Genomic DNA, 24,673 nt, shown 5'->3' with positions numbered 1-24,673 from the left:
TAAATAAGACGATCAAGCAATTAGGATGCTTGAAATGATCAGACGTTATTTTATTCCTTTTTTAAATTTCAATACAAAAGATAGCTCAGGAGCATATAAACTTCACGTTTCCTACATTGAATGTGTGTTTGGGAGGTGTAGTTAAAACAGTTTCCAGATCAAAACTCACACAATAATTGTTCCAATAATATTCTAATCATGTTTGTAATCGAAATAGCATTGCTTCTTCCACCATTTTTCTATGATTCACACATGGCACCCGCTATCATTTACGATGCTATTTCAATTGCTCGTGACAAAAAGGAATCTTGCCCTGGAATTGTGTTCCGAATAGAACGAGTCATTTTGTTGTTGTTGTTGTTCTCGCCGGCCAGTGCAAGCAGCTACGCTGTGAACCTTCAAAATAACAACAACAAACACGACCAGAGCTGCAAAAAGCTACGGAACAGCAGAGAGCGAAAAAACAGAGCTTCGGCTACAAGGTTACCATAAATCAGCGGCAAACTCACGGGAGTTAAGCTAATACTTGTGGCCATTATTCGCTCTTACAATAACGGTGGCAGCGAAGTTGTGCTGAGTGCAGCAGGCAGGTTGGATTGAGGTGAGAAATCTAAAATTCTAATCGCTTCGTCGGTATAAATCATGCTCTAAACGTGGAAGCAAATCGGACGGCATGGAGCAGTGTGTGGAAAAGTTAAGGTTACTAAACGATTAACGCTTCCACACCAGAGGCTCCGCCAGGGTAGTTGGTATCGTGATTTCGCGTTGGATTCGGACAGAAACTGAAAGCGTGCGGTCAGCTTGTGGCCAATCGGTTCGATTCGTACACTCCTGCGGATGACCATGAATGTTTGACGGACCTTTGCGCATTCGTCGCCTGACTGCCCGCAAGAGAGATTCACGGTTAGTACCTGGTGCAATGTTGGAAACCAATTCAAATCCAGGATTGTATTTTTGAAGTTGGCATCGAGTGATGAGCTTGAATTTAGAGTGATATAATGTAAAATAATATATTATCAAACCATCAACGGAACAATAAAAACATCACAGCGTCCATTTACGAGATGTCACCATGTAATGTGTTCTGGTTTTTTCACTGGTTTTGCTTTCCAACGATATGTCATCGGTCGTACAATACGACCTGTGGATACAAAAACGCCACTATTATTATCGTTCTGGAAAACTATCGTGACGCGTGCAGTACGCATGGTGGGGAAGTATGCTACACGATTGACGTCGCGGCTAGGCTTTCATCAAAGACGCAATGGAGGAATTTGATTGACAGCTAATCGACACACAGAGCACAGGCGACACGGTTGACCCCGGGTTGAAATAATGTGGCGCTGGATGTTGTATTATTCATGGTAGGAATTGAAATTCTGAATTTATGGTTGTTTGCTAGAATGCGAGTTATAGCTTAAAAGCTCACCCTGTTTCAACAGCACCAGCAATCACAGAGGTCGAATGGCCGGACAGGTTCATGAACCTTGATTGGAAAAGGGTGCGTAGCTATCGTTGAAAGGGGCGCTCCTTTTTCCGGATGTCCTTTTTTGTTGTTATGAAGGATGAACGTAAAATTGTTTTTTTGTTTCTAATGATTGTCCGAAGCTGACCGACGAGTTTGATTGGGAATTAATTCATAACAGTAACTCAATTAGTGCGTCATGCGCTTTGAGGTGTGGAAATATTGAAGTGTTTTAAAAGATTTTGGAGGATTTAAGTTGTCATGTCAGAAGAATTGTCATCAAAAGTCTCGTCTCCTGGGACCATAAGTAACGAAATAGATTTGTACGGAATGTAAAGCAAGATTTTATTTCGAGGGTTAAGGAGGGATATTTTAAAAAAAATTTAACCAAAGAGTTGTTGAATCTCATACCAAATTCCTGCCCAAATAAAATGTATTTATTTAGCTTATTTTGCATAGAGAAATTACTACAAAATCAGCTCAAGAAGAGCTGAGAATACAACACCGAGCTGCAATACTCGAACTAAAATTGCAAACGGGGATGAAGTAATCGGAAGCCATCTTGAAACAAGCATGCTTATTTGTGGCGATCATATGATCTTTAATCTAAAAGAAAATTTAAAAATTGTGTTTGACACCTAAAAGCATATTATTTAGAAATTTTTTAAGCCACTGTGAAGACTGTATATTTGCTGAATCTATCTGTATTGGACATTTCATCCGATAGAAACTCGATAGAAACAATTGCGATCGCGCTTATAACTCGTTGGATGTCCATCTTACAGGGCACTTTTTTTAAAATTTTTTATTCATTTTATAGAGGCTTTGAAACTATTGGCTGACACACTATAGATACCTTAAATTTCTTTGTACAAATTCAACACGTTCTCTTTCTTCGCGATTCGCTAGAATTTCGTCGATGTTGTTGTCTATTTTGTGCAATATTCTTTCCTCATTGTAACCGTCACAGTTTGCTAGAATATGCTTGATGGCAATATTGACACCACAGTAACTACATTTTCCAGGGTCTGATTTTGTTACCCGCTTGCCGTGTGTGATTCTGGAATGCCCAATCCTAAGCAGGGTGAGGATTGCTTGCTCATGATTATTGCTTTTTTCCCGTAGTATGAAACCACTGATGTTTTTATGATACGAAGTTTGTTTTCTTCGAAGATTTTTCTTCTAATCTTTTTTTCGCATATTTCAATGTGTCCTTCCGGGAGAGCTTTCTCTGATGTTCTGTTTTTCGATCCCGACCTTGATTGGCAGCTTTATCAGCTTCTTCATTCCCTTTAATGCCACAATGGCTAGGGATGCAGCAAAAAATAACATGCAACGAGAATGGGAGGTTTTCTAGAGTCTGCATGTAGGGGTCCTTCGATTTTCCTCGTTCTACGGCGGCCAAGACACTAGCGCTATCTGTGAATATAGCGTTAGGTTTGGTGGAAATTGTTGCTTCTTCTGCAGCAATAATCATGGCAATGGCTTCTGCCGAAAAAATACTGGTGTTGTCGGCTAGTTTGATGGCACAATCGTCATTTGCTGAGAAGATTCCGCAACTTGCATCTTTTCCTGCTACAGATTCTTCAGTATAGATGTGGTGGTGTTCCGGATATTTCCTTTGCAATAGTTCCTTAAAGATTCGTTCGGCAACTGAAGTCCTGGGAACTGCTTTTAACTCATGTTTCATGGTCCAATCAATTGTAGGGCTCCTTTGGTCCCATGGACGATCTCCAACTCTGGTTTGCTTTACAATTGGTGGTATCCTTCCAGGGCACTATGATTCTTGAGGGATACCCAATTTTCCGATGAAGACTTCTCACCACTTGATCTGCTGATAATGTGGCACAATTTTCATAGCTTAACGAAGCAAAAATCCGATTATCATTAGACGCTCCTATTCTTCACTATTTTCCTTCCAGCTGTATTGTTCCTGTTATCGTAAGACTGATTAAGACAATTATAGAAATCAAAGTACATAGTTTCGGAGTTCTTCAGGATTTCTGCTTCCTTGCTTACAGGATCTTTACAGGCAATGTTTATACACTTTTGGAACAATAGTGGTAGAAAGAAAATCGATGCATGTTTTGCATTATACAATCAAAACAAGAAGAGTTAAAGCATAAATCTTCTTAGATATCAGGAAACTCAAAAACTGCAAGTTATGTCCATCATGAGTTTAACCTTGAAGTGTACATTAGGTACTTAACAGGCGATCATAATTGTTGTTTATTTAATGAATATCATTATTTACTTCAAACTATCATGTGTGGTTTAGATAACTTAGTATCCACAATCAGAGTTTCGAAACATAAAATTGCTGAATAATTCATACCACATGTGGTTGTTGTGCGGAACGTCAGTTGACTTTCAATTAAAGCTCAGTTACATTCAATGGGCTTTGAATAATGTGACAGACGTACTTGGAAGTGTTCTTAAAATATTCTCAAACGTTTTCCTGTATACCACGATGCCACGTGTTTTTGCGTTGTTCGAGTGAAGAATATAGGCGTAAAATTAATTCACAACAAACAAGGATGGTTGGTATTATCCAAACAATAAATTTTGTTTAATATCTCATTATTATTCTAACAGGAAAAGTGTAATCCTTGCTTACCGTCTACGTTTTTGGTGAGGTTTACCGACGAAGCGTTCGCTAGTATTTAAATCTCCAACTTGATGGCACTTCTAGCCGTTAGGCAGAACCATTTTGAGTGTTTTCTAATAACGACACAGGCAGAGACCAAGCTGCCGTAGCCAATAGCAAATGATAATTTATCTCTTTGATTCGCTGCGGGCATCAGTGCTTCCCGTAATCGAGGGTCATGATGGCCACAGTTCACGGGTGTCTCTGTTTTTGCTTCCAACTGCCGTCTCAAAGACACGAACCTTTTGCGGCGATTGTCCGAGTGACCAAGACCGAGCTGCCGGCTAACACTGCCATTAGCGCATATGTCAAATGTTGATAGAGTGGCCCGCGAGGGTGCTGCACTAGCATCAGTTAGCATTCGGATGGCGTTTGTCTAACAGAGATAGAAGCCGCAAACGAAATTAAGCTCCCGCCAGCTCAAACTACCCAAGGCCAACCATCAGCCATTTTGACTCGATAGTTTGCTATAAAATGGTAGTTGGGAAGGAACTCCATTGATTGGTCGCCACCTCAGCTTGGTGCGGTGGTGTACAGCGGGGTTAGGCGAATGTTTTGTGGTGGTTAGAAAAAGTGGTACAATTCGAGTCGGAAAAGGTTGGCAGGGAGGGGGGTTGGGGGGGAGTGGAGTTCACAAAAAAGTCGCACCAATCGAGCCAGGCAAGTGTTGCGCAAAGGCCTAAACAAAACGACGAAGTTCAATGCAATGTGCCCCGGGGGCCCGAGAGTGAGAAGAAAGAAGATAGGCCAACGGTGAGGACGCTGATGGTTGAGGAGAGGGAAATCCGAAACAAGACAAATAAGCATTGATCTTAGACCTTGATCCGTACGTACGACGAACGTTTGCCGAATCAAATGCATCCAGCGTGCACGCGCTGGGGCACAAAAGCGAACGAACAGCAGTGAGGACTGCCGAGTCCGAAAGTAGCAGTGCAAATGTAATCGTGCGGATGGTAGAGCAAACGATCATCGCGGTCGAATAGAGCAGGACGCAGCACTCGGTGACTGTTAATTAGGCCGAGAGGGATAGATGAGCGCACAAAATTGTACGCTATCGTAAAGCTTGCGATTTGCAGCACGGTTGCACTTGTTGATGCACAATCCGAACAAACTGAACTGCATTTGGTACCGGTGCGGTGCGGTTTGTTTTTACAGGCCCTCATCCCAGCCAACCGGGCCACTCCGGGGCACGGTGCACGTGCGCTGACGCTGACGATTGTTTGGCAAATCGTTACTATTGCGCCATAAAATTATTCGTCACTCCGAGGCCACATAATTGACATTCGCAGAAAGCGCAGCGAAAAGTTTACGTTTACAGCTAGTGATGGTTTGTCAGTGAATAGAGGTTCTACGCGAAAGCAACAATTATATGTATGCGCGAGAGAAAAGCGAGGAAAAAAAGTTCTGAAAACAAGAAAAAAAAAACTATGCAGAATAATGGCTCCCTACAAAACAAATGTGTATTAATCTAAAATTTTGGTTTTGGTACCATTCTGAAACAACAAATACTGATGCACTGTGCGCTGTGGCTTTTGTGAAAAACTTATAATTAGCTTTGGCAGAGTTGATGTACGCTTTTGTAAAAAAGTATTCCATTCTGGTAACAAATAAAATGTCAACCGTTCTACCAACGTCTGTTGCTTCAGCATTGAATCGACCGATAGGTTTTATTTTGCAATCAATCTATTTGCTGAGCTATTGCAATGTTTGTTTTATGACGGATTATTATTGTGCATGAACTGGAAGGTTCCCGGGGGTAGCTGTCAAGTCTGAGGTTCACTTATATAAACAATTTGCCTACTGTTGGCTATTGAACGGAATCCAATTTACTTAATTCTTACGCATCGATGAAAAGGACTGAATTTTGCAATGGTACAGCGGTGTATGTGTTGACTACGCATCCTTAACCATTTTACTGGTTTTGGCTGGATATGTGTGTAAACTGTAGATGATGATGGTTTTGTTTTGTGCAATGAACTGAAGAGATTTACCTCAATTGTGAGGTAAATTCCATCTTTGTAATAGTCAGTGTATTAGTACTCTATAAACTCCCGTCTTCTATGCTGGAATTCTCTTTTCTACGCGATAGGAGAGTCCTCACAATCCAATTATTTTTTCTTTCTTCCTTTAGTCTCCACTTAGGCCTGGGGTTTGGATTAGAAACTTTGGAAGATAAACCTCAACTTCTATTGTGCTTATGGATTTAACAGTTTGATCCGCCTCTGATGTTACGTGACATAAAACTTACTTTCTAGCCTGGTTTGTATAAACATAACTTATAATTATGTTTCGTCAAAATTGTAAAATAATAAAAAATAAATATTAAAATATCAAATACCCTTACTAAGGCGGCCCGTTACTAGTTCCTTGCAAAATTAGCGCTTCTGACCCTCCGTTCTTTGGCTCAATTTATGTAGAGGACCTATCGAGGAAGGATGGTTATGGATGGTCTGGTGGTCATGTCACTGCTGCGCCGGTCTTCCCTGCAGCACTGGGGTACAAACCCCTTACGGATCGTTCTCTCGTAGTGAGGACTGACTATCCAACTATGAGATATCAGCAAGTCCATTCAATAAGCTATCGGATCGGGAGACAGCAAGCCAGGCGGAGAAACTAGTAAACCTTTCAATGACAGTGCCAAAGAATCATAATAGCAGAGAGGGCGAATCATTTGTAATTGTAAGCATTCAGAAAACCAGCCAATCTAGCAAACGGAGAGATTTTTGAAGATATTAGGCCTGATTATCTTTTACAAACGGTCTCAAGACAAGCTAGTCAATACGGAACGGAAAATAAAGTTGCATTATGAAACGGTTCTTGTGACAGGCAGACAGTTTCGTTAAGCAACTTTTTTTCGTTAAACCTTCAAAATCCATCTGTCAAAGAGATGAAGCCTACAAAAACAAAACCAAATGCGTAAACTGTTATTGTTGAGAAGCTATTTTGTGTTTTAAAACGATTTTTTTTCCAAATCATATGACCGATGATAGCAGTAGTGATGATGAAAAAACGGAAGATCTTACTAAATAACGTCGGATGCTTCGTAGTATGTTTCGATCCTTTGGAACTTACTAATCAAGCGTGAGTTTAACCTGAGAAACTTTTGTGTAAAACCTTTTTGATATGTTCTCGAGGTTGTTCTTTTCAGATTTAAGAAAATTTTTCGTTTATCGAAGGAAATTTTCCTCGATATTCTTAATGAGATTGAGCCAAAATGTCCGCTGTGAGTGCAAAGGGATTCACGTCAAAAAAATGCTGGCTGCTACGCTGCGGTTTCTTGCGGAGGGGAGTTACCAAAATGGAACCGGGAAATATTTAAATAGAGCAATTGCTGAACTAACTTTCTCCGTGGCATTCACCAAGTGTTTGAATATTTTGGAAGAAACGTTTTCGCTCAAATACATTTTATTAGAAATGTAGCCAAATGAGCAGCCTAAGGATACTTTTTCCCGTCCTTTCCTTCTAGAATATTCTTTCTGAAGTAAAATACTAACATTTTAGTTAGAACTGTTTAAGAAAACGAAATGTAAACACATAGGACCCGGGTGAGTTTGGCGCCTTTCCGTTTCTAATAGCTGACGGAAAACAGTTTGACAAATACGAGTCTCCGTTTGTGTTAGAGAATAAAAATTCTTGGCAGTCTACTTATAAGTTTGCCTTTCGTTAAGTTTTTTTCCAACAGACAACACAAACGGCTGTCATAATTCGAATCTTTCATTTTTGACAACTTGTCTTGACAATTTGTATGTGATAATCAGGCCTATCATCGATCAGAACTTCCTGAGATTTAAAGTTTAACAATGGTCAATTGGTGTGCAAACGCGTTATCTACGATGTATGCTTCTTGTATGTTGCACCCTAACCTGAAAGACACAGTGTGGATCCGTGTGTTGCTTTCTGACATGTCAGAAGTCTTTTGATTGAATTTATGCCTGTAGAAGTGATCCAATGTTTAGTTTAAGGTACTACACGCGTCTTCTGTGAGATCTAGCAGAGTAGGTTTGGTGAAGATCATCTAAGATAACTCTTGTTAAGTTCGTCATCGAAAAATCAAAGTTTGTAAATTGTTGAAAGCGAGTGTCAGTCAGGTTTGCTTTGACTTTTAATAGTAATTTGAGCAGATTGCACATATATTCTATCCAGTAAATTAGAAAACAAAATGAAGAGATCAATTAATTAATTAGAGTTTAAGGGATATCGATCCATCCATAGAGAATTGATTCAGTATAAAATTCATTTGGATTATAATAATGCAAGATTCACCCACTTTATGTTTCTTAAATTTATGATAGACAATGCATAATTTTTTTTTTGTTCATAAAGGATGGCCAAGCCATATTGCTTAAAAGTCTTAAAAGCTTAACTTAAAAGTAAAATACTCCTGTCATCTCTGCTGGGAGATTTTTCCTTCTCCGAGCCATGAAAGGGCACCATATCTCGGGTGTGCTCGGTAGTTCCGTTGCGTATGTTCCGTCATCCAAAGCCAAAGTCGTGTTCAGAGCGAGGGTCTTATTGTGGGAGGGCCCCTTATCCCGGGGTGTATGTGGCCGTTTCCATGCTCGTAGTCTTGATGGTAGCGGTGGTCTTGCTCGTTTTCCATTTCGAAGGTTCCTGATTGTGTCCGATCTTGAAGTCTCGTTCGTGTCCTTCTTCACCCTTTCTTTCAAATGCATAATACTTTACGTGCATAACGATTCACCAAATACATCAAAGTACTTCTAACGAACATCCTACGCAAGTAGTACAAATTTGACAAATGTAAGTATCTCCAAATTACTAACAGACTCTCTTCTGTTTAATTTTGACGATGTGCTGGGTCATCCTTGCCGTAATGTGCCGTAGTAGATTTATTTTCGCCACATCTCTACTAGGCATCTCTATTATTCTTAAGCAAAAAAAAAAGAAAATCTGTTAAGGATAGATAATTTGCGAAACATAAACAACGCATCAAACACACATATTCACAAAACGATAAAGTGCCCTAGAATGTTCAGTTGGAAGCGTTCAAAGTACGTTTCAGCAAGCTGCAAGATATAAGACGGGAGCTGATGTATATCATTGCTACAGTGGAAAGAAAGCGGAATTATTTGGACTCACCGAGAGTGGGAAGGATATGCACAATTGTTGGCAGTTTTGGACGCATCCAACAATGCACAAAAGGAACAATAGCTGCGTGACATTCACATGCGATTGCGTAAAGGACGAGGGAAGGAGGGAGTGACGAGTGATGCCACGAAAAACGATAAAATGCTGGCGGGATAGTTTGGTTTGGGATTTGTTCATCTTAACAGGTGCTTTGTAAGTCTGGCCCGGGATTAAAACGAGAGAGTAGAGTATTCGAAATTCTTTTCGTACTTAGTAAACTCAAACCTAATCAATTAGATTTTTTTTAAATACTTAACAAAACTTTGCATCACCTGATTGATAGTGTTGATTTTTTGGACTCTCTTTACTGGCTGCTCAAAAATGCATTGAAACAGCAAATGGAACTAGCTGGTTGTTCTAGCACAAACAAAGCGTCTGCACAACAACACCCACAAGCACATACTCGTGCATGGGTGCCCTTTTTTGAAACGGTCCCACCAGGAAAGGAGGATCAGGGATTTGCACTAGATGCACCAGCTGTCACATTCATTTGATCCACCATGCCCGAAGTGAAAGATGCACCGTCAACTGCCAACTGCAGCAGGTGAATTGTAGGATGGAAATGCATGTGTGCATGCGAACTGCATTACATATCAATACGGGGGGGGGGGGGGGGGGGGGGGGGGTGAACTTTGGTGAATAGGAACCAGCATGAAGTAGCGACCGATGCAAAAGGGGAAAGAAACAAAACCTGCCAGTGCCCTGCTGGAAAGCTGGAGGATCATTAATGACACATGACTTCATGTGTGAAAGCAGCAGCAGCAGCACCAGGACCAAGTCGACCAAGGGACATTCGAGCTCTTCCTCACCGTGCTTTTTCCAGCAGCTAGTATCTTCGACGTCCCTTTGTGTTCCTCGTTTTTCTTTTTTTTTACTTCTGAGTCCTTTTTTCGTGATTTTTCCTTGCTTTGAAACCGTTTACCAGCCATTCTTTATCAAGGCTCTCTTCCATGGCACGGTCTGCAGTAGGGTAGATCAACGTGGGAAGGACTTGGAAGAAATAATTGGCGTGGTGAGGAGGAGCAGTCGGGTAGTGGAGGTGGGCGTAGCGGGGGATGGGTATTTTCGCCGGAACTAAAAGTACAGGAAGTGATTGTGAGAGGGTTTGAGCCGTTAGGCAAATTCTCGGCAGGATAGAAATACAGTGCAGGGAAAGAGTTTCATCCACAGCATTGACAACAAAACCAGACAAAAAAAAAAAAAACAAAAAATTTGCCAAAGGATTTTTGAGTTTTGACTTTGTAAAATATTGTGTGCATGTACTCAATTCATAACATTGTTGCCTTATCGTTTGAAAACTGGAAAACTCGATAAAGAATTTGCGAAACATCGTTTCATGTGCTGTGTTGTTTTGTATGTGAAATCCTTTTCATATACTGATGCCTTTAACTCTCTCTCTATCTCTCCTTCTCTTTCTCTCTTTCTTTCCCACCTCTTCATTCCGGGTTGTTGGTTCCAGTGTGCGTATATACGGCCAGAGAGTGGTAGGAAAAAATCAAACAATGATTATGTTTTTAAATTGGATACTTGCATCAAAAGAGAGGGCGCCCTGAAGCGGAATGAAATCATTATCGCTGCTTAAATTGGTTTTTAAAGTGCCTATCGCTGATGCCGCTCAGGAGGAGTCGCGGCACCCATGCCTACCAGCTCCCTGCCTTTTCCCTTCCCCTGACACCAAAGCCTCACATCCTCACGGTGTGTAGTACGATCGAGGAACGAGGCATCCGTGGGCATCTTGTCGTTGGTATTGTTATGATCGAGAGTCCCAGCCAGCGCTCCAGCCAGCCAGCATCGGGGGTCGGGGGCGAGATGCTATATCGGTACAGATAGTCGTGTTCTTCGTGGAAAGTGTGGACTGAGCTAAACCAATCGACTGTGATTGTTGCTAACGCTCGATGTGAAATGAAAAAAGCGTACAAGGGGAATGAAAATAGTGCCATCGACATCGACATGCGTAGCGCCGAGAATGGCGAGAGGGTGCTTGCTTTGCATGCTACTAGGTTTTTTATTCTTCGGAAAACTTTACTACTGCACTATTGCCACCACCGTCATCTGGTGGGTTTGTTGACCCTGGACCCTGGGTAGTAAACAGGGGTTGGATTGCAGATAAAGAGATTAGAGTCCATTTTAGTAGAAAGTGATGCGATTAGTTTGCTAGTTGTTGTATGAATTGTGAAGTTAAAGTTGCTGTTTTGTTTAATTGTATTAGTTATTTATTGTACAATTATTGTTACACAATTAAGATGGAAAAATCGATTCCTGGAAATGAAAACGAATATGATAGAATGTGTTGCTTAACACAAGAAATTAATTTAATATATTTTATACAACACCTACAAATGTGTAAAGTAAAAATCATTAAGCAAAACACATCAAAACCCGTTCGTGTGTATGCGCGTGTGTGTTAAATTGATGAAAATTGCAACACACTCTTTATGCTGGATTGTTTTGTTTTTCCCTAGCTCCAATCCTAAGGCTGAAATCGATGGAACCATGGCAGGATGGTTGGAGCAGTACGATGAATAGAAGGATTTCCTATATTCCAGCGCTATCATTTGCACCCGGGAGTACTTTTCACCGACGACAGTAGGCTTTAATGTGCAGTTCCCCATAGACTAATCGTTCGTAGCGATGCATAAATATATAGATATATTTTTTTGTTTCGTTCATCAGCCATGCAAACAAACGATCCCATTGACGGATGGTGGAAAACATTGGCCAGGCTTTAAGAACGGGTATGGCGTATGGGTTTTCTCTTTGCTTTACGTCTTAGTGCGTGCATGGGTAAGTGATACCAATTTTTAATGCTCGAGCTTTACGGTAACGTTCTGTTGTGCGTGTGAGTCACAGTATTTGTTGGTGTGCTGTTTTGTTTGGTGCTTATCGAGTTACAACACACAGTTTGAATGCGATGAAAATTGCAATAAATGGGTATAAGCTTTAAATGAAATGCAGGGGCAATTTTCTTACGGATTTAATGATGAACAAAACTATATGCAGTGTGATTTGGATTTTTAATTTATAGTTATGTTATATGAATGGGTACTTTTTGAATAACAAAGTAACGCTAATTATTCACACAATTCCAACTGTTTTACTCATCCAATACGTGTAATTCTGTTATATGTAATTATCATGCGAACTTACTTTACTAATCAATCAATATCTCTACAGACAGAAGCTTCAGGTGAAGTTATTATTTTAAAGAGTGTCCTTGAGTTTTCTTTTCATTGACGAAACATTTTCTGGTAACGGACCTTAAAAATATAATATTTAAATATAACTAATACATCCAATTGTTTCGGCAGCTGATACGCTACCACAGGGTTAGAAACCTAAACCTGTGCCAAAAAATAACCCTTCTAAACACATTCCTGTTACCCAAAGTATGGTACATTGCGTCGATCTGTGGTGCTCGGTTGATGGATATCGCTACGATCACCTCACTCATCGGCAGTTTTCTTTAGGGTGGATGTGGAGAAATAAAACTACCTCTACAACAGCTGGCTCCTGGAGCGTCCCGGTGGTATAGGCGATAGTGGCGCCGGTCTTCAAACGGCAGGACCGGGGTTCAAATCCCATCCGGACCGCGGTTCCCGTAGTAAGGACAGGCTAACCAACTACGTGGTTAGTCAATCGGCAGTCTTAGTAAGCCATTTCGATCGATGGCCCCGGCATGACCTTTAGAGGTCATTAAGCCAAGAAGAAGAAGACAACAGCTGGCTCTTCTGCGAGACCGTGGTGGATTTGAAACTTCGAATTCCCGGCTCTTAAAGCACCTGCCCTTCTATGCACATCGCTACGCGTGACACATAGGGAAAGCTTTTGTTTTGGAGCAAAATTCATCACGGACCCAAGCGTGATAAAAATTGTGGTCCAACACCTGGCAACTCTTCCAACCAAATATCGAACAGCAACATCATCCAAAGCACTGATAGCTCAAGCAACGAAAGGTTTACCCCGATTCTAAGGTTGCGTTAGAAACTCCTTCCATATCGTGGAAAAAGGTTTGGAAAAACATCAGTTGCAGGAGGCATTCTTCCGAGCAAAGATCGTGTCTGTTCCTGCTCATAAACAAAAAAAAAAAACACACATGCTTCATGTATACAACACGCAAAGAATATCATCTTCGAAATGGAGCATAAATTTGCCTCATGTCCTAGGGTCGCTCCGGCATGGATGATGTTGCAGCAAGAAATAAAAACTGTAATTCCCAACGTGAAACTTTTAGCTTCAACGATTTGCATGTTCCTATTCTAGATGGAATAAGACCATCGCAAAGTTCAATAATTTTAAAGAGTTTTGCAAATTCATCCACATCGCTGGAAACAACGATGCTGTGATTGATATATATATATATATATATATATATATATATATATATATATATATATATATATATATATATATATTTAATTTATATTTATGCTATCTAACCTTTTTTCCATGTTCCACAATTTCGGATCTTGGTTTTTGTGATGTAAGTTTCGAAAATATGTTTCTTCAATAAATCATTCACATAATGTACGTTCTGTAGACAAATACAGGCAACAGTGGAGGCGTGGTAGATCCAAATAGAAATAGAGTAGTCGAATGATAGGATAAACGTGTGATAAGAGAAAGGAGAAGGTGCGAGACCGTGAGTGGAATTGACTTCTGCAACAGACCAGAGTCACGAAGCGGTTGTAGCGCCTTGTATGTTTGGTAAGATAATAATTTTACTCTTCCTTTGCTTGGGTTGCTTTATCGAATACTTCTATGACCAGATGGACAGTACTTTTTCCAGTGCAGTCCTGCATTCTTCCATTCACGGCAGCATCTAATCACCGCCATTTTCGATTTCACTTGAATACCGAGCTGGGTTCTATCAGTGTCAGCATCTGGTAGAACGTCAGCTTCTTTGCTTACGTCGCATTGATCGTCAATTGGCGTTTCAGTAGGTTGTATGCATCACGAACGCGGACATCTGTCTGATGATTTCAATATCATTCGCGGATGATATCTCTAGGAATCGGAGATATCTTTTAAAAATCCTATCGCGAATTTCGAACCCAGAGTCAAGTTTGCTTGCGGTTAAACTCGCCACTGATCGTAGGCCGACTTGAAGTTCGAACAACAATGGGCAATGGAGATTTTTGCCAACAGCACCTGAGGGCAACGCTACATGATAACTTACCAATATACAATATGCAGGTACTTTGCACAACTACGTCATATACTACTGCTCTGAAAGAATAACATTATGCAAAAAATGTTTCTAAAGGCATTAAGATAAATCCTGCAGACACAGTGTGTGACGGCATCCAAACTATCGGAGAAATTGTGAACAATACTCTTGAAACTCTGAATCTATGCAATTACTAGCCGGAGTCTAAGACATATTTATTTCGATGACAACTTCATCGACACGTGTATTTAACAATGTTTCCCCGTATGTTGTGACTAAAACCCACCCAAGAGCGAACGGCTACAGTAAAGCTCTCCCGTCCCAACCCATCGCAAGTGTAGTTTCAAAAGGGGGTTATGTGATGAAATATGGTAGATGCATCAATATTTACCTACACCGAGTTTGTCCTTTCATTGAGGTGAAGTAATATCGATTTCATTTCAACAATTGAAATCCCATCTAGTGCACTATAGAGACCCGAGTTGCAGAGACACGGCACGGGGACCATTATGGATGCAAGATTAGTACGGTGTGGCGTAGGTGTGTGGGAAACGCCTTCGCCAAAGCAACTATAGCAACGGCAAAACCTTCCGCGCGACACTGTCTGTTGACAGATTGGCAGCGTTTGAGCAGCTTCACCAAACAGATTCGTGCTCGGCGTCTGGACCGTGGACCGTGGTCGTTCGGATGTTCAGGTGTTTTTTACGCGTCCTAACCAAAGAAGATAAGCGGATGACGGTCGTGCAGGGTAGGAATGGCTACCGAGCAGTAGGCTATCTAAACTCGGACAAAGTGTTACAAATTAACATTGCCGCGTGGGGTGGCACCGTATCGCCACCGGGGTTTAATTGAAGATGTGTAGTAGCGCTTATCCGGACCGCGTGTAAGGAATGCAGAGCCTAATTTACTTATAATAGCAACGTACGTATGCATGCAAGCGGGTCGAAGAAGTTAACACTAACGTCAATTCTGTTCGTTGTAGTTTTCTTTTGCTTTTAAGTCACTATTTCAAGTTTTTTGCTTCATTTATGATGCAGCTCTTGGCTGTTTTGCATGACAAGAATGGAACAATCAAGACAACGAAGACTGAAGGAAATAATTGCAGCACAGATGACAAGATGGAAGGAATATTACTTACAGAAGATTTGAGACCATCTCTTGGATATGAGGATTGAAAAGAAAAATAGCCTTGCTTGAGACATACTTTCATAAAAGGACTGAAATGATTTGGACTTCTCCTGATAGTTGATTGATTGATTTGATGTCGATTGAAAAGTTCTTGGTGCATTTTATGCTTCAGTAATAATAACAATCATACAAAGCTTATACATGAAATGAAAGGTCGACATCAGTGTGAAAAAACCGGTACGAACGGAGACTCTCCCGTGATCTACTTTCCATTTATCACTTGTCTCAATTTGATGTATAAATCAGTCCTCCAACTTTCCACCGTTAGAAATAAAATTTCCTTTTGATGCAAAAGGGCAAGTTATGGGCAAGAGTTCAGCACACTTTTCGCAGATTTTATTGAGAGTAAAATGCGTAAAAAATGTTGTGTTTATTATGAATTGTAATTCGCATCTCGATCGATTTGACAAGCCTTCAAATCCCAGAATCCGATCCGAATTTTATTTTTCATTTCCAGTTAACAGTGAAGCAGGATGGCGTGTATCTATTAGCGGGTTAGGTCCTAAAAAAGGTACCCATCGGTTAGAATGAAATTAGATCCGCGACCGAAGGAAACAGCACCTGGATATCTGGTTGGATGGTGGTCTTACCTTCACCAACCATATCGATTCCCTTGTTACCGGAGATCCTAATCATCTATGCCTTAAGATATTATTCTACTCACTGGTCAGGTCGTTGTTGGAGAACTGTTCGGTGAATTAATCGCCGTTCACCAGGATTTCTCAAAGATTACAAGCATTGCTGTCCAAAAAACCCTTGGGGCCAGACGTTCTGCACTTCCCTGGGACGTGGATAGGCGTTGGTTATACGGCCAATAGTCCCTTAAATTTGCATTCCTCCTTATTCACTTTACTGATGCACCTTCGTTGCTCTGATCAATTTTATTATACGTAGCCTTTTGTTCCCTTCATTCCTTTCATTAAAAATAAAAAGCCGAAGGTTAACCTATGACACACATTAGAGACTAACAACCTTAGAAAGCAGAAGCAGTTTTTGTTGTTACTAATCAATTGGCCAGGTTTCAGAGCTACGCAACATAACTCCGGCTACGTAACAAAACTCCGTCGTATGTCTTTACCTCAGGGTGTACGCTTTTCCGGGATGCATATTCATATTCAAATTGGACCGGCTAATAACATAAGATATTTTTTAAGAGGTATTTCGGGGAAAATGTCAAGCGTTTTTTGTTGGAGTCGTTCCGCTCGAAGATGTCCATCAGTATTTTCGCGGAACGACTCCAACAAAAACCCTACAAACGGTACGAAAAGAGCTAAAATGCTCAACATTGCGCAACAGTTTATTATGATCTGAATTCTCTGATCAGTTCCGAAGAAAATCTTCGCAAAGATCGTCCACATACGTATCCTGAGCCGCTGAAGGCGGTGAGGATTCTGGGGCATTCTTTCAGAAAAAATGAAAGCGAACAGTTGACGCAGCTACGAGGGAAATGAAACAGTTTCCTAGAGTGCTTGGTCCTACTCGACTTAGTCTTGCAAAAGTCCGGCTGCAGTGGCTGCCTTCTGAAAGGAAGCACAAATGGTACGTTCTACTGTCCGTAGATCCATAAATGACGTTGGACCCTTTCGATAGCACAAAATTAACCGAAGGCAGTACCGTTCCATCTGCGACATAGGACAGTAAACCATCCACTGTTTCCCAGGAACGTTGTACCACAGCAGTCGTCGGGTTGGTTTTGCAAAACGATTATGGGCTGGAACTTCTTGATACTACAATCTGCATGTAGCCGCATCGTTGGCCATTAGCTCAAAAAAGTTTAGTTAGCGCATTAGCATAGTGTAGACGGATTAACCTTTGGGCGAAGGTGGTGACCGTAAGGGGCCTCGCCAACCAGCGATGCCTCGCCGACCAGGGGGCATCGTCGACCAAGGATGCCTCCTGGGCCGGGTTCCTCGTGACCTGGGGGGGCTCTTCGATCAGGAGGGGCCCCGCCGGACGGAGGAGCTTTACTTATCAGGGAGCATTGTACATTGAACATTGCAGATATCATGAATAAGAAGATATGGTTAATACATCCAAGTAGGAGTAAAGTCTACTCTTGTTTACGGCGTCGTCCTTTCCCATGCAATTTGTATGGAAAATTTTTTCCAAAAAGGAATCATCCACGACCCATGTTTCTTGTTTTTGTGATCATTCCTCAAGAATGTAGTCGTTTGGAAAGAGGTTAGAAAGAGGTTCGAATCTTTTTACGAGGCTAATGAAAGCAGCATTACTTAAGTCATGTTAATTACTTAGAACACTATACACTGAACTTGTATAATTGAACTATAATTTGATTAAAAAAATAGGTCACTATAAATTTGATTCTGTGAGTGATTTCCAATTTTCAAGCAAACTGTAAATACAATCTATAATCTCTGTATCAAAATACACAATTCCAAACATTGTTGTAGCTGATGATGGATAATCGATGGCTAACATGTCATTTTTCCTACGGAATGTCAGGAAATGTTTGTCCACGAACATAATTCTATTGAAACAATCAATTTGATTGTACCTTAGAGGACCGATTCCCTTTTTCACAGCACTATTACTACTTCTACTACTGCTATTGCTTCCATTTTCCCCGGGCTACTTTCACATATAATAACTGTAATGGTTTTAAAACGTAAAAGGGAAAATGAAAAATCGAACCGAACTCGATTCGTACAATCCATTCTACCTCTTCTAACCCTTTGTTCTACTTTACTATGACCCACATGTTCTTTGTGTATGGGGGCTGAGTGGCTGAGAAATATTGTGCGTTGTTTTAACCTCACAGCAATCGCTCCCATTCCGCCCTCATACATGCAAAAAAGCATGTTTCAGTCGGATTTCCGCTTGCCTGTAAGCCCTTTTCATTTAGGAAATGGATCTTTGGAAATTCTTTTTCATCGAATGATCATCGAACGCTCAAATAAAAAAAAAAAGCGCCATCGTCCTCGGCATCAGCTCATTCATACGTCCTTTCAAGCGGAAAACAAATTTCTATTGAAAGATTCATCGTACCGGACACGCACGATGATGCTGATGCTCGTCCAAATGCATCCGCATGATTCATCGCACCGAGCCCGTTGAATAACAATTCAAAAGACCACACAAAATGCCACACTCACACACGTGCATTTGCTGCACTTTGCCCGGTAAATTTGCTCATTTTTCTATTGCGTATTGAGAAATTGTGGATTGCCGGGCCGGTGCGTTAAGCAGTAATCCATCAATTTTAGAATTTAAATCATGTGCGTGTGTGTGAGTGTGTGTGTGTGTGTGTAGTATGGATGCATTCCGCCCAATGGTAAAGTGCATCGGTGCATTTCCATCCTCGTAGCGTGCTGGAGCAGTGAAATTGTATTTGGTAAATAAAAAAATAAATAAAGATCGAGCGATTCTAGGCTTCACGGTTAGCTTTAGACAAGGAGGACCTAGGAGGACGACGACGATATCAGTGCGTTCAAGTCCAAGTTTCGTATCCATCACTGCTCGACCAGACCAAATACACTCGACCGTTGTTTGTGCAGGTGCGTTTCGTGCGTTAGGGTAAAGTTAGTTTGCCGTAGCTGGTGGACAAGTTCCGCCCAAGCCGTAGGATAGATTTTAAAAGGCCTCAAACGCACCCGGGCGCTTATCGGGGCTAACAAATCTAAAATAAAATTTTCTGCGCTTTATGCAGCGTACATTACGCGGCAGAATGTGCAAATTATTTCACCCCCGTGCGGTAGGTTGTGCATGAAAAGTGCATGAAAACTGCACTGCCATACGATCGTTGATGGCGCTGAATGCCCACGTCCAAAGGATCTTTCGGGAAGGTTGACGTGCAGTGGATGAAGGAGCACGGGGAAGAGCGGAAGGACTTCAAAAAATGTTTTTTTTTCCTCTCCCTTTGTGGTGAACGGGAATACACCACCGGTACGCAACAAACACGGGTGGAGTTGGGTCTCAGTCATACGCACGCATTCGATATCTCAGAACTTACCACGCTGCCGTCGGTTGGTGGAGATTTATTTTTTCTCTCATCTTCAATTAAAATAATTGATCCATAATTTATCCCCCACAATAATCCATCACACAACATAAGCACAAAGGAGGTACGGAAACACGGAAGCCACGGGGCAGGTTCATGGGAGCGAAGTAAATGTTGGGCGTCCATGTAACAAGTCGACTTTATGCTACCGAATGAACAAACCATCGACCGTACCCGACGGTTGAACGACGAAGTCAATCCTGGTTAAATTACTCCTAGAACGGACCCAGTATCCCGGATACATCGATGATGTACTTCCAGGAAACGTAATGGAATGGATTTGATTCGCAAAACGTCGATAAGGACTGTCGGTGTAGATGACGAAGCACGTGGTACAAATTGAGAAAATTAATGAGATTATTGGTAAATGTAGTTATTTGGTACAGCACAAGTCTAACAGAAGTTTCCTCGAAAGTATGCATTTTCCAGACATTAAGGTGCTGGAAATAGGTTCACTTGACAGGTATAACTATTATTTCTTATTTACATATTAGTCCAAGAGCAAGTGGACACACAATTCTCCGTACTTTTCCATTTTTGCTCATGCAAAACTTAGCAATTTTTTCAGGCTTCTATTTTTCTTTTTTTTCACTCGCTCTCTCTCTCTCTCTCTCTCTCTCTCTCTCTCTCTCTCTCTCTGTTTCTCTTTATCTCCTTAAAGCCATTTTTTCCTACAAAAACCCAACCAAACGCATTTTTATTTCCCTTCAGCTTTTACAATCCATCGAACGCATCGCGTCTGTTGCTGCTGATGATGATATTATTGTGTTGTTTTCCGCCCATGAATCCGTTTGCTTCCCTGCGCAGGATTCTTCTTCCTTGGTCTTCCACGCGCTCTCTTCTACGGTGCTCAAAATAGTCCTTCCACAGACTCTGCCACAGACTTGTTCTATTTGAACCCTTTGGTTCGATTTGCCACTGCAGCCTATCCCGCCTAGCGAGTGGTTGGATTCGTGCTGAAGTCGTTGGTGGTAGTTATGATCCTGCAGGATAGGATTAGTGTATTTAAAAAGATTTTTTCTACTTCAGGGATTGTCTACCGCATACCGGGTGCGTGCGTGAGTTTCCGTATGTTTCGTTTCCTTTTCCTCCCAATCGGTAACATTCGCTGTTTTCGTTATATGACATTAAGGAAAAAGCCAACAGTGCTCGTGAACCTACCGTAGCGTGCAAAATGCGGATCGTGCGTAAGGTTTTAATACACTTTTAGTGGGTCTTAGTGTGTCTGTCGTTAGTGGGACGCATTTAGAAAATGAAACTATTTTTCCTCATGACCTATATTTCGAATACCGAACAGTTTCGTAGTATACTTTGCACTTTCTAATTGATTGGGAAATAAAATGTTTTATATAGCAATACGGCCTGGCCGTCCTTTATGAATAAAAAAAAATGTTTTACATGTAACAGTTTGATCAATTGAATTTTCTGAATCAAAGTACTACATTTTGAACGTTTCTCGATGTCTAAAGCTGTTTGACATTGAATTTTAGTCTGCTTTTATTTGCAAGTTCATTAAAACTTTACTCTGGAATGCTTTACAAAAATAAACCAACACTTCCGCTAATTATATGTATCGAGAAACAAGTCAAGATTGTCATCGGAGAATTTAACGCTCAGGTCGGACGGGAGGAGGTATTTAAACCCACGATAGGAAGTTTCAGTGCCCACCAGCTGACGAATGACAACGGGCTTCGGCTCGTGAACTTTGCCTCCTCCAAGCACATGAGCATACGCAGCACCTTCTTCCAGCACGCACCTTGTTTCAGTTACACCTGGAGATCACCACAGCAGACATATTCCCAGATCGACCACGTTCTTATCGATGGAAGGCACTTCTCGGATATCATCGACGTGAAAAGAAAATCCAACAAGCTGCGCTTTCAGCCTACCCCAAGGCTCAACATAGATCGGCTGAGGCAAGCTGGTGTGGCAAGGAACTTCGCAATCGCGCTTGGGGAAGCGCTGCCGGAGGACACCACCACCGAGGCGATGTCCCTCAATTACCACTGGCGTATGGTGGAGCAAGCCATCAGCAACACAGCCGAGCGAACAATTGGCCGCGTGACACGTAACCAGAGGAAGGAATGGTTTGATGATGGGTGCAGGCGAGCACTATCCGAGAAGAACGCAGCGCGTACCCGCATGGTCCAGTGCGAGACCTGGCAGAATGTGGAACACTGTAGACGACTGCGGAGGTAGCAGATCCGGCTCTTCCAGGATAAGAAGCGGAGTTTCGAAGAGTCGGACGAGCAACTGATGCAGCAGTTATCCCAGCCGGGGGAAACTCGCAAGTTCTACAGGATGTTGAATGCGGCACGGGGCGGTTTTACTCCCATGATCGCTATGTGCCGCAGCGAGGAAGGAGATATCCTGTCGGACGAGTGAGAGGTGATCAACAGGTGGAAGTGCTTCACCGAACTAGGCGCAGGAAGCAGAGGAGTGCAGAACTACGACAGCCAGCATGACGATGACGAGGTACCTCCACCATCCCTGGATGAAGTCATCAGTGCCTTCAAACAGCTGAAATGCAATAAATCAGCTGGCAGCGGTGGGCTGGTGGCCGAACTGTTCAAGATGGGTCCGGAGAGGATTTCCGCCATCATGCATCGACTGATTGTTAAGATTTGAGATCAGGAAGAACTACCAGAATGGAAACTGGGTGTCATACACCGGGTGTACAAAAAGGGCAACAGGATGGACTGTGCTAACTTCCGGGCCATCACAGTCCTGAATGCTGCCTATAAGATCCTGTCCCGAATACTCTTCTGCAGACTGGAGCCCAAACCGACCCTACGCACCACCTGTTTTTTGACTTCAAGGTGGCCTACGATACCATAGATCGAACCGAACTATGGAACACCATGCAGCAAGGACTGATTCCCTGGGAAGCTTATACGGCTGTTAAAGGCCACTATGGACGGAGTGCAGTGCAAGGTGAGCGTTTCGAGCATGCTGTCGGAATCGTTCGAATCTCACCGGGGTCTGAGGTAAGGAGACGGACTCTCCTGTTTGTTGTTCAACATCGCTCTGGATGGTTTCATGCGAAGCGTGGGCCTCGACATCCGGGGCACGATTTTTACCCGATCTCTCTAATTCCTTGGCTTCGCGGATGGCATCATCATCGGACGGACAACTGCGGCTGTGTGCGAGGCGTACACCCGACTGAAACGCGAGGCCAATAGAATTGGATTGAGCATCAATGCGACGAAGACAAAATACCTGCTTGCCGGAGGCTCTGACCGTGATAGAGCCCGACTCGGAAGCAGAGTATCAGTTGACGGCGACGATCTCGAGGTGGCAGAGGAGTTCTGCTACCTTGGTACGATCGTAACTTCGGACAACAACGTAAGCAGCGAAATCCGAAGGCGCATTGTTCATCGGGCATCGTGCCTACTACGGACTCCACAAACTCATGCGATCCAGAAGACTCCAACAACGCACGAAATGCACGATTTACCGCACCTTGATACGTCCGGTAGTCCTCTACGGGTACGAGTCTTGGACTATGCTGACGGAGGACGCCAATGCACTCGCCATTTTCGAACGGCGGGTGCCAATGACTATCTTTGGTGGTGTGTGCGAGCAGGGCGTGTGGCGAAGGAGAATAAACCACGAGCTCGCTGAGCTGGTTGGCGGTGCTGATATCCTGACGGTAGTCAAAGCCGGAAAGATACGTTGGCTGTGGCCCCACCAAGAAGGTGCTCGTCAGCTACCCGTTCGTTACGAGGAGTAGAGGAGCACAGCGAGCTCGTTGGCTGGATCAAGTGGAGTCTAACCTATCGGAGATCGGATGCAGCCGTGGATGGAGGACTGCAGCCCTAGACCGAGTTTCATGGAAACTGATTGGAGAACTGACCATGTCAACGAGACGTGCTCAATCTTGAGCAGGCCAAGAAGAAGAAGAAGATTATTGTTAAGCAAGCACTTTGGGCTTTGTTCTCTGGGCCGATTTGCTTATCTGGGCTTTCATGTTTAAATTATTTGCTTGCACTATAGAATTGAACTTAGATTCTTTTGCATTCTGTTTCATTACGATTTTCACTTTCTGGCTTGTGACAAATGGCTCGTAATTTGAATAAATCATAATATGCCGTTGGGCAAATATTGAAAAAAAGAGGTTGGAAAGCCTTTTATATTCCAAAAAGTGCAAGTGCAAAAGTGATGCTCTAAAAAACTAAGCCTCACAAGAACCAAAGAATTTTCTCCGATAAGAAACCATTCATTATGCAGCTGTTTTATGGATAAACAATATGATCATGTCTACTCGCTAGAGAGATCAGCAGAAAATTTGTAATTTCGGTTAACCTCCAGAACTCAACAACCTGTTCACTGATGAGGATCGCTCACCGCTCGTATTCATCGACAATCGATCGCAATAACATTTTGAAGGGAGCTCTGAAGGTCTTGATCTTGGACATTGCAACAGGACTCTCAGCACCATCGTAATGAAGTTCCTCGATGTATTTTCACTACACAATGGTTAAAAAAATTACCCAAAGCCAATTTTATAGAAGTAAGCTTGTCACTACAAAATACCAAAATGTCGACCACCTCAAGCAAGCGTTTCTCCAGGAATGGGCCAAAATATTGCAGAGGCTCTTTCGGGCAGCATGTGATGGCTTCATCGGCCTTCTGAGGACTATCAGTCGGCTATAAAGGCTATAAAGCCACAAAAGACATGAAATTTGATATTATTTCCAACACTTTTTGCTTTCTTAAAACAAAGTTAGGAAAAAAATACAAAAAATATGAAGTTGAAGTCATTCTGTGTTTACGTAAAAATTCCTGTTCCTGTTGGTTTCAAACCACAATTACAGGAAAACGTTTGCAAAAAATTTAAAGTATTTTAACATTTAAAAAATATGGAAAGTAATACACTCTCCAAATGTGGACTAATTTCTGAGTCGTAGAAAACAATTGAGAATATATATTGGATTTAAACTACATTCTAACTCTAACTCATCAAAGATGAAACTTTCTAAAGCAACCGAATGCACGATGCTCGCGTCCAACGGACCCTTAAGACTGTACAACTTAATTGCA

General features: G+C 42.0%; 3 protein-coding genes across 3 annotated transcripts in view; 1 reads left to right on the top strand and 2 right to left on the bottom strand.

Annotated features, from left to right (window-relative positions):
* The window catches only part of LOC126558623 (probable dimethyladenosine transferase), a 232,181-nt gene extending 220,583 nt beyond the window's left edge, over positions 1-11,598 (bottom strand). Inside the window, exon 1 of the mRNA XM_050214668.1 lies at positions 11,595-11,598. The gene's annotated coding sequence lies outside the window, so the exon portion shown is untranslated. The remainder of the gene's footprint in view (positions 1-11,594) is intronic.
* LOC126567260 (uncharacterized) overlaps positions 1-24,673 on the top strand; it is a 145,340-nt gene that overhangs the window by 59,982 nt on the left and 60,685 nt on the right. The gene's annotated exons all lie outside the window — the stretch shown is intronic.
* LOC126558417 (leucine-rich repeat-containing protein 58) overlaps positions 1-24,673 on the bottom strand; it is a 289,270-nt gene that overhangs the window by 239,945 nt on the left and 24,652 nt on the right. The window lies entirely within an intron of this gene.

This window comes from Anopheles maculipalpis, chromosome 2RL, assembly GCF_943734695.1.
Source record: "Anopheles maculipalpis chromosome 2RL, idAnoMacuDA_375_x, whole genome shotgun sequence".
Lineage (NCBI taxonomy): Eukaryota > Metazoa > Arthropoda > Insecta > Diptera > Culicidae > Anopheles > Anopheles maculipalpis.
Note: the sequence above shows the minus strand (reverse complement) of the source record. Positions and strands in the feature narration are given on the sequence as shown.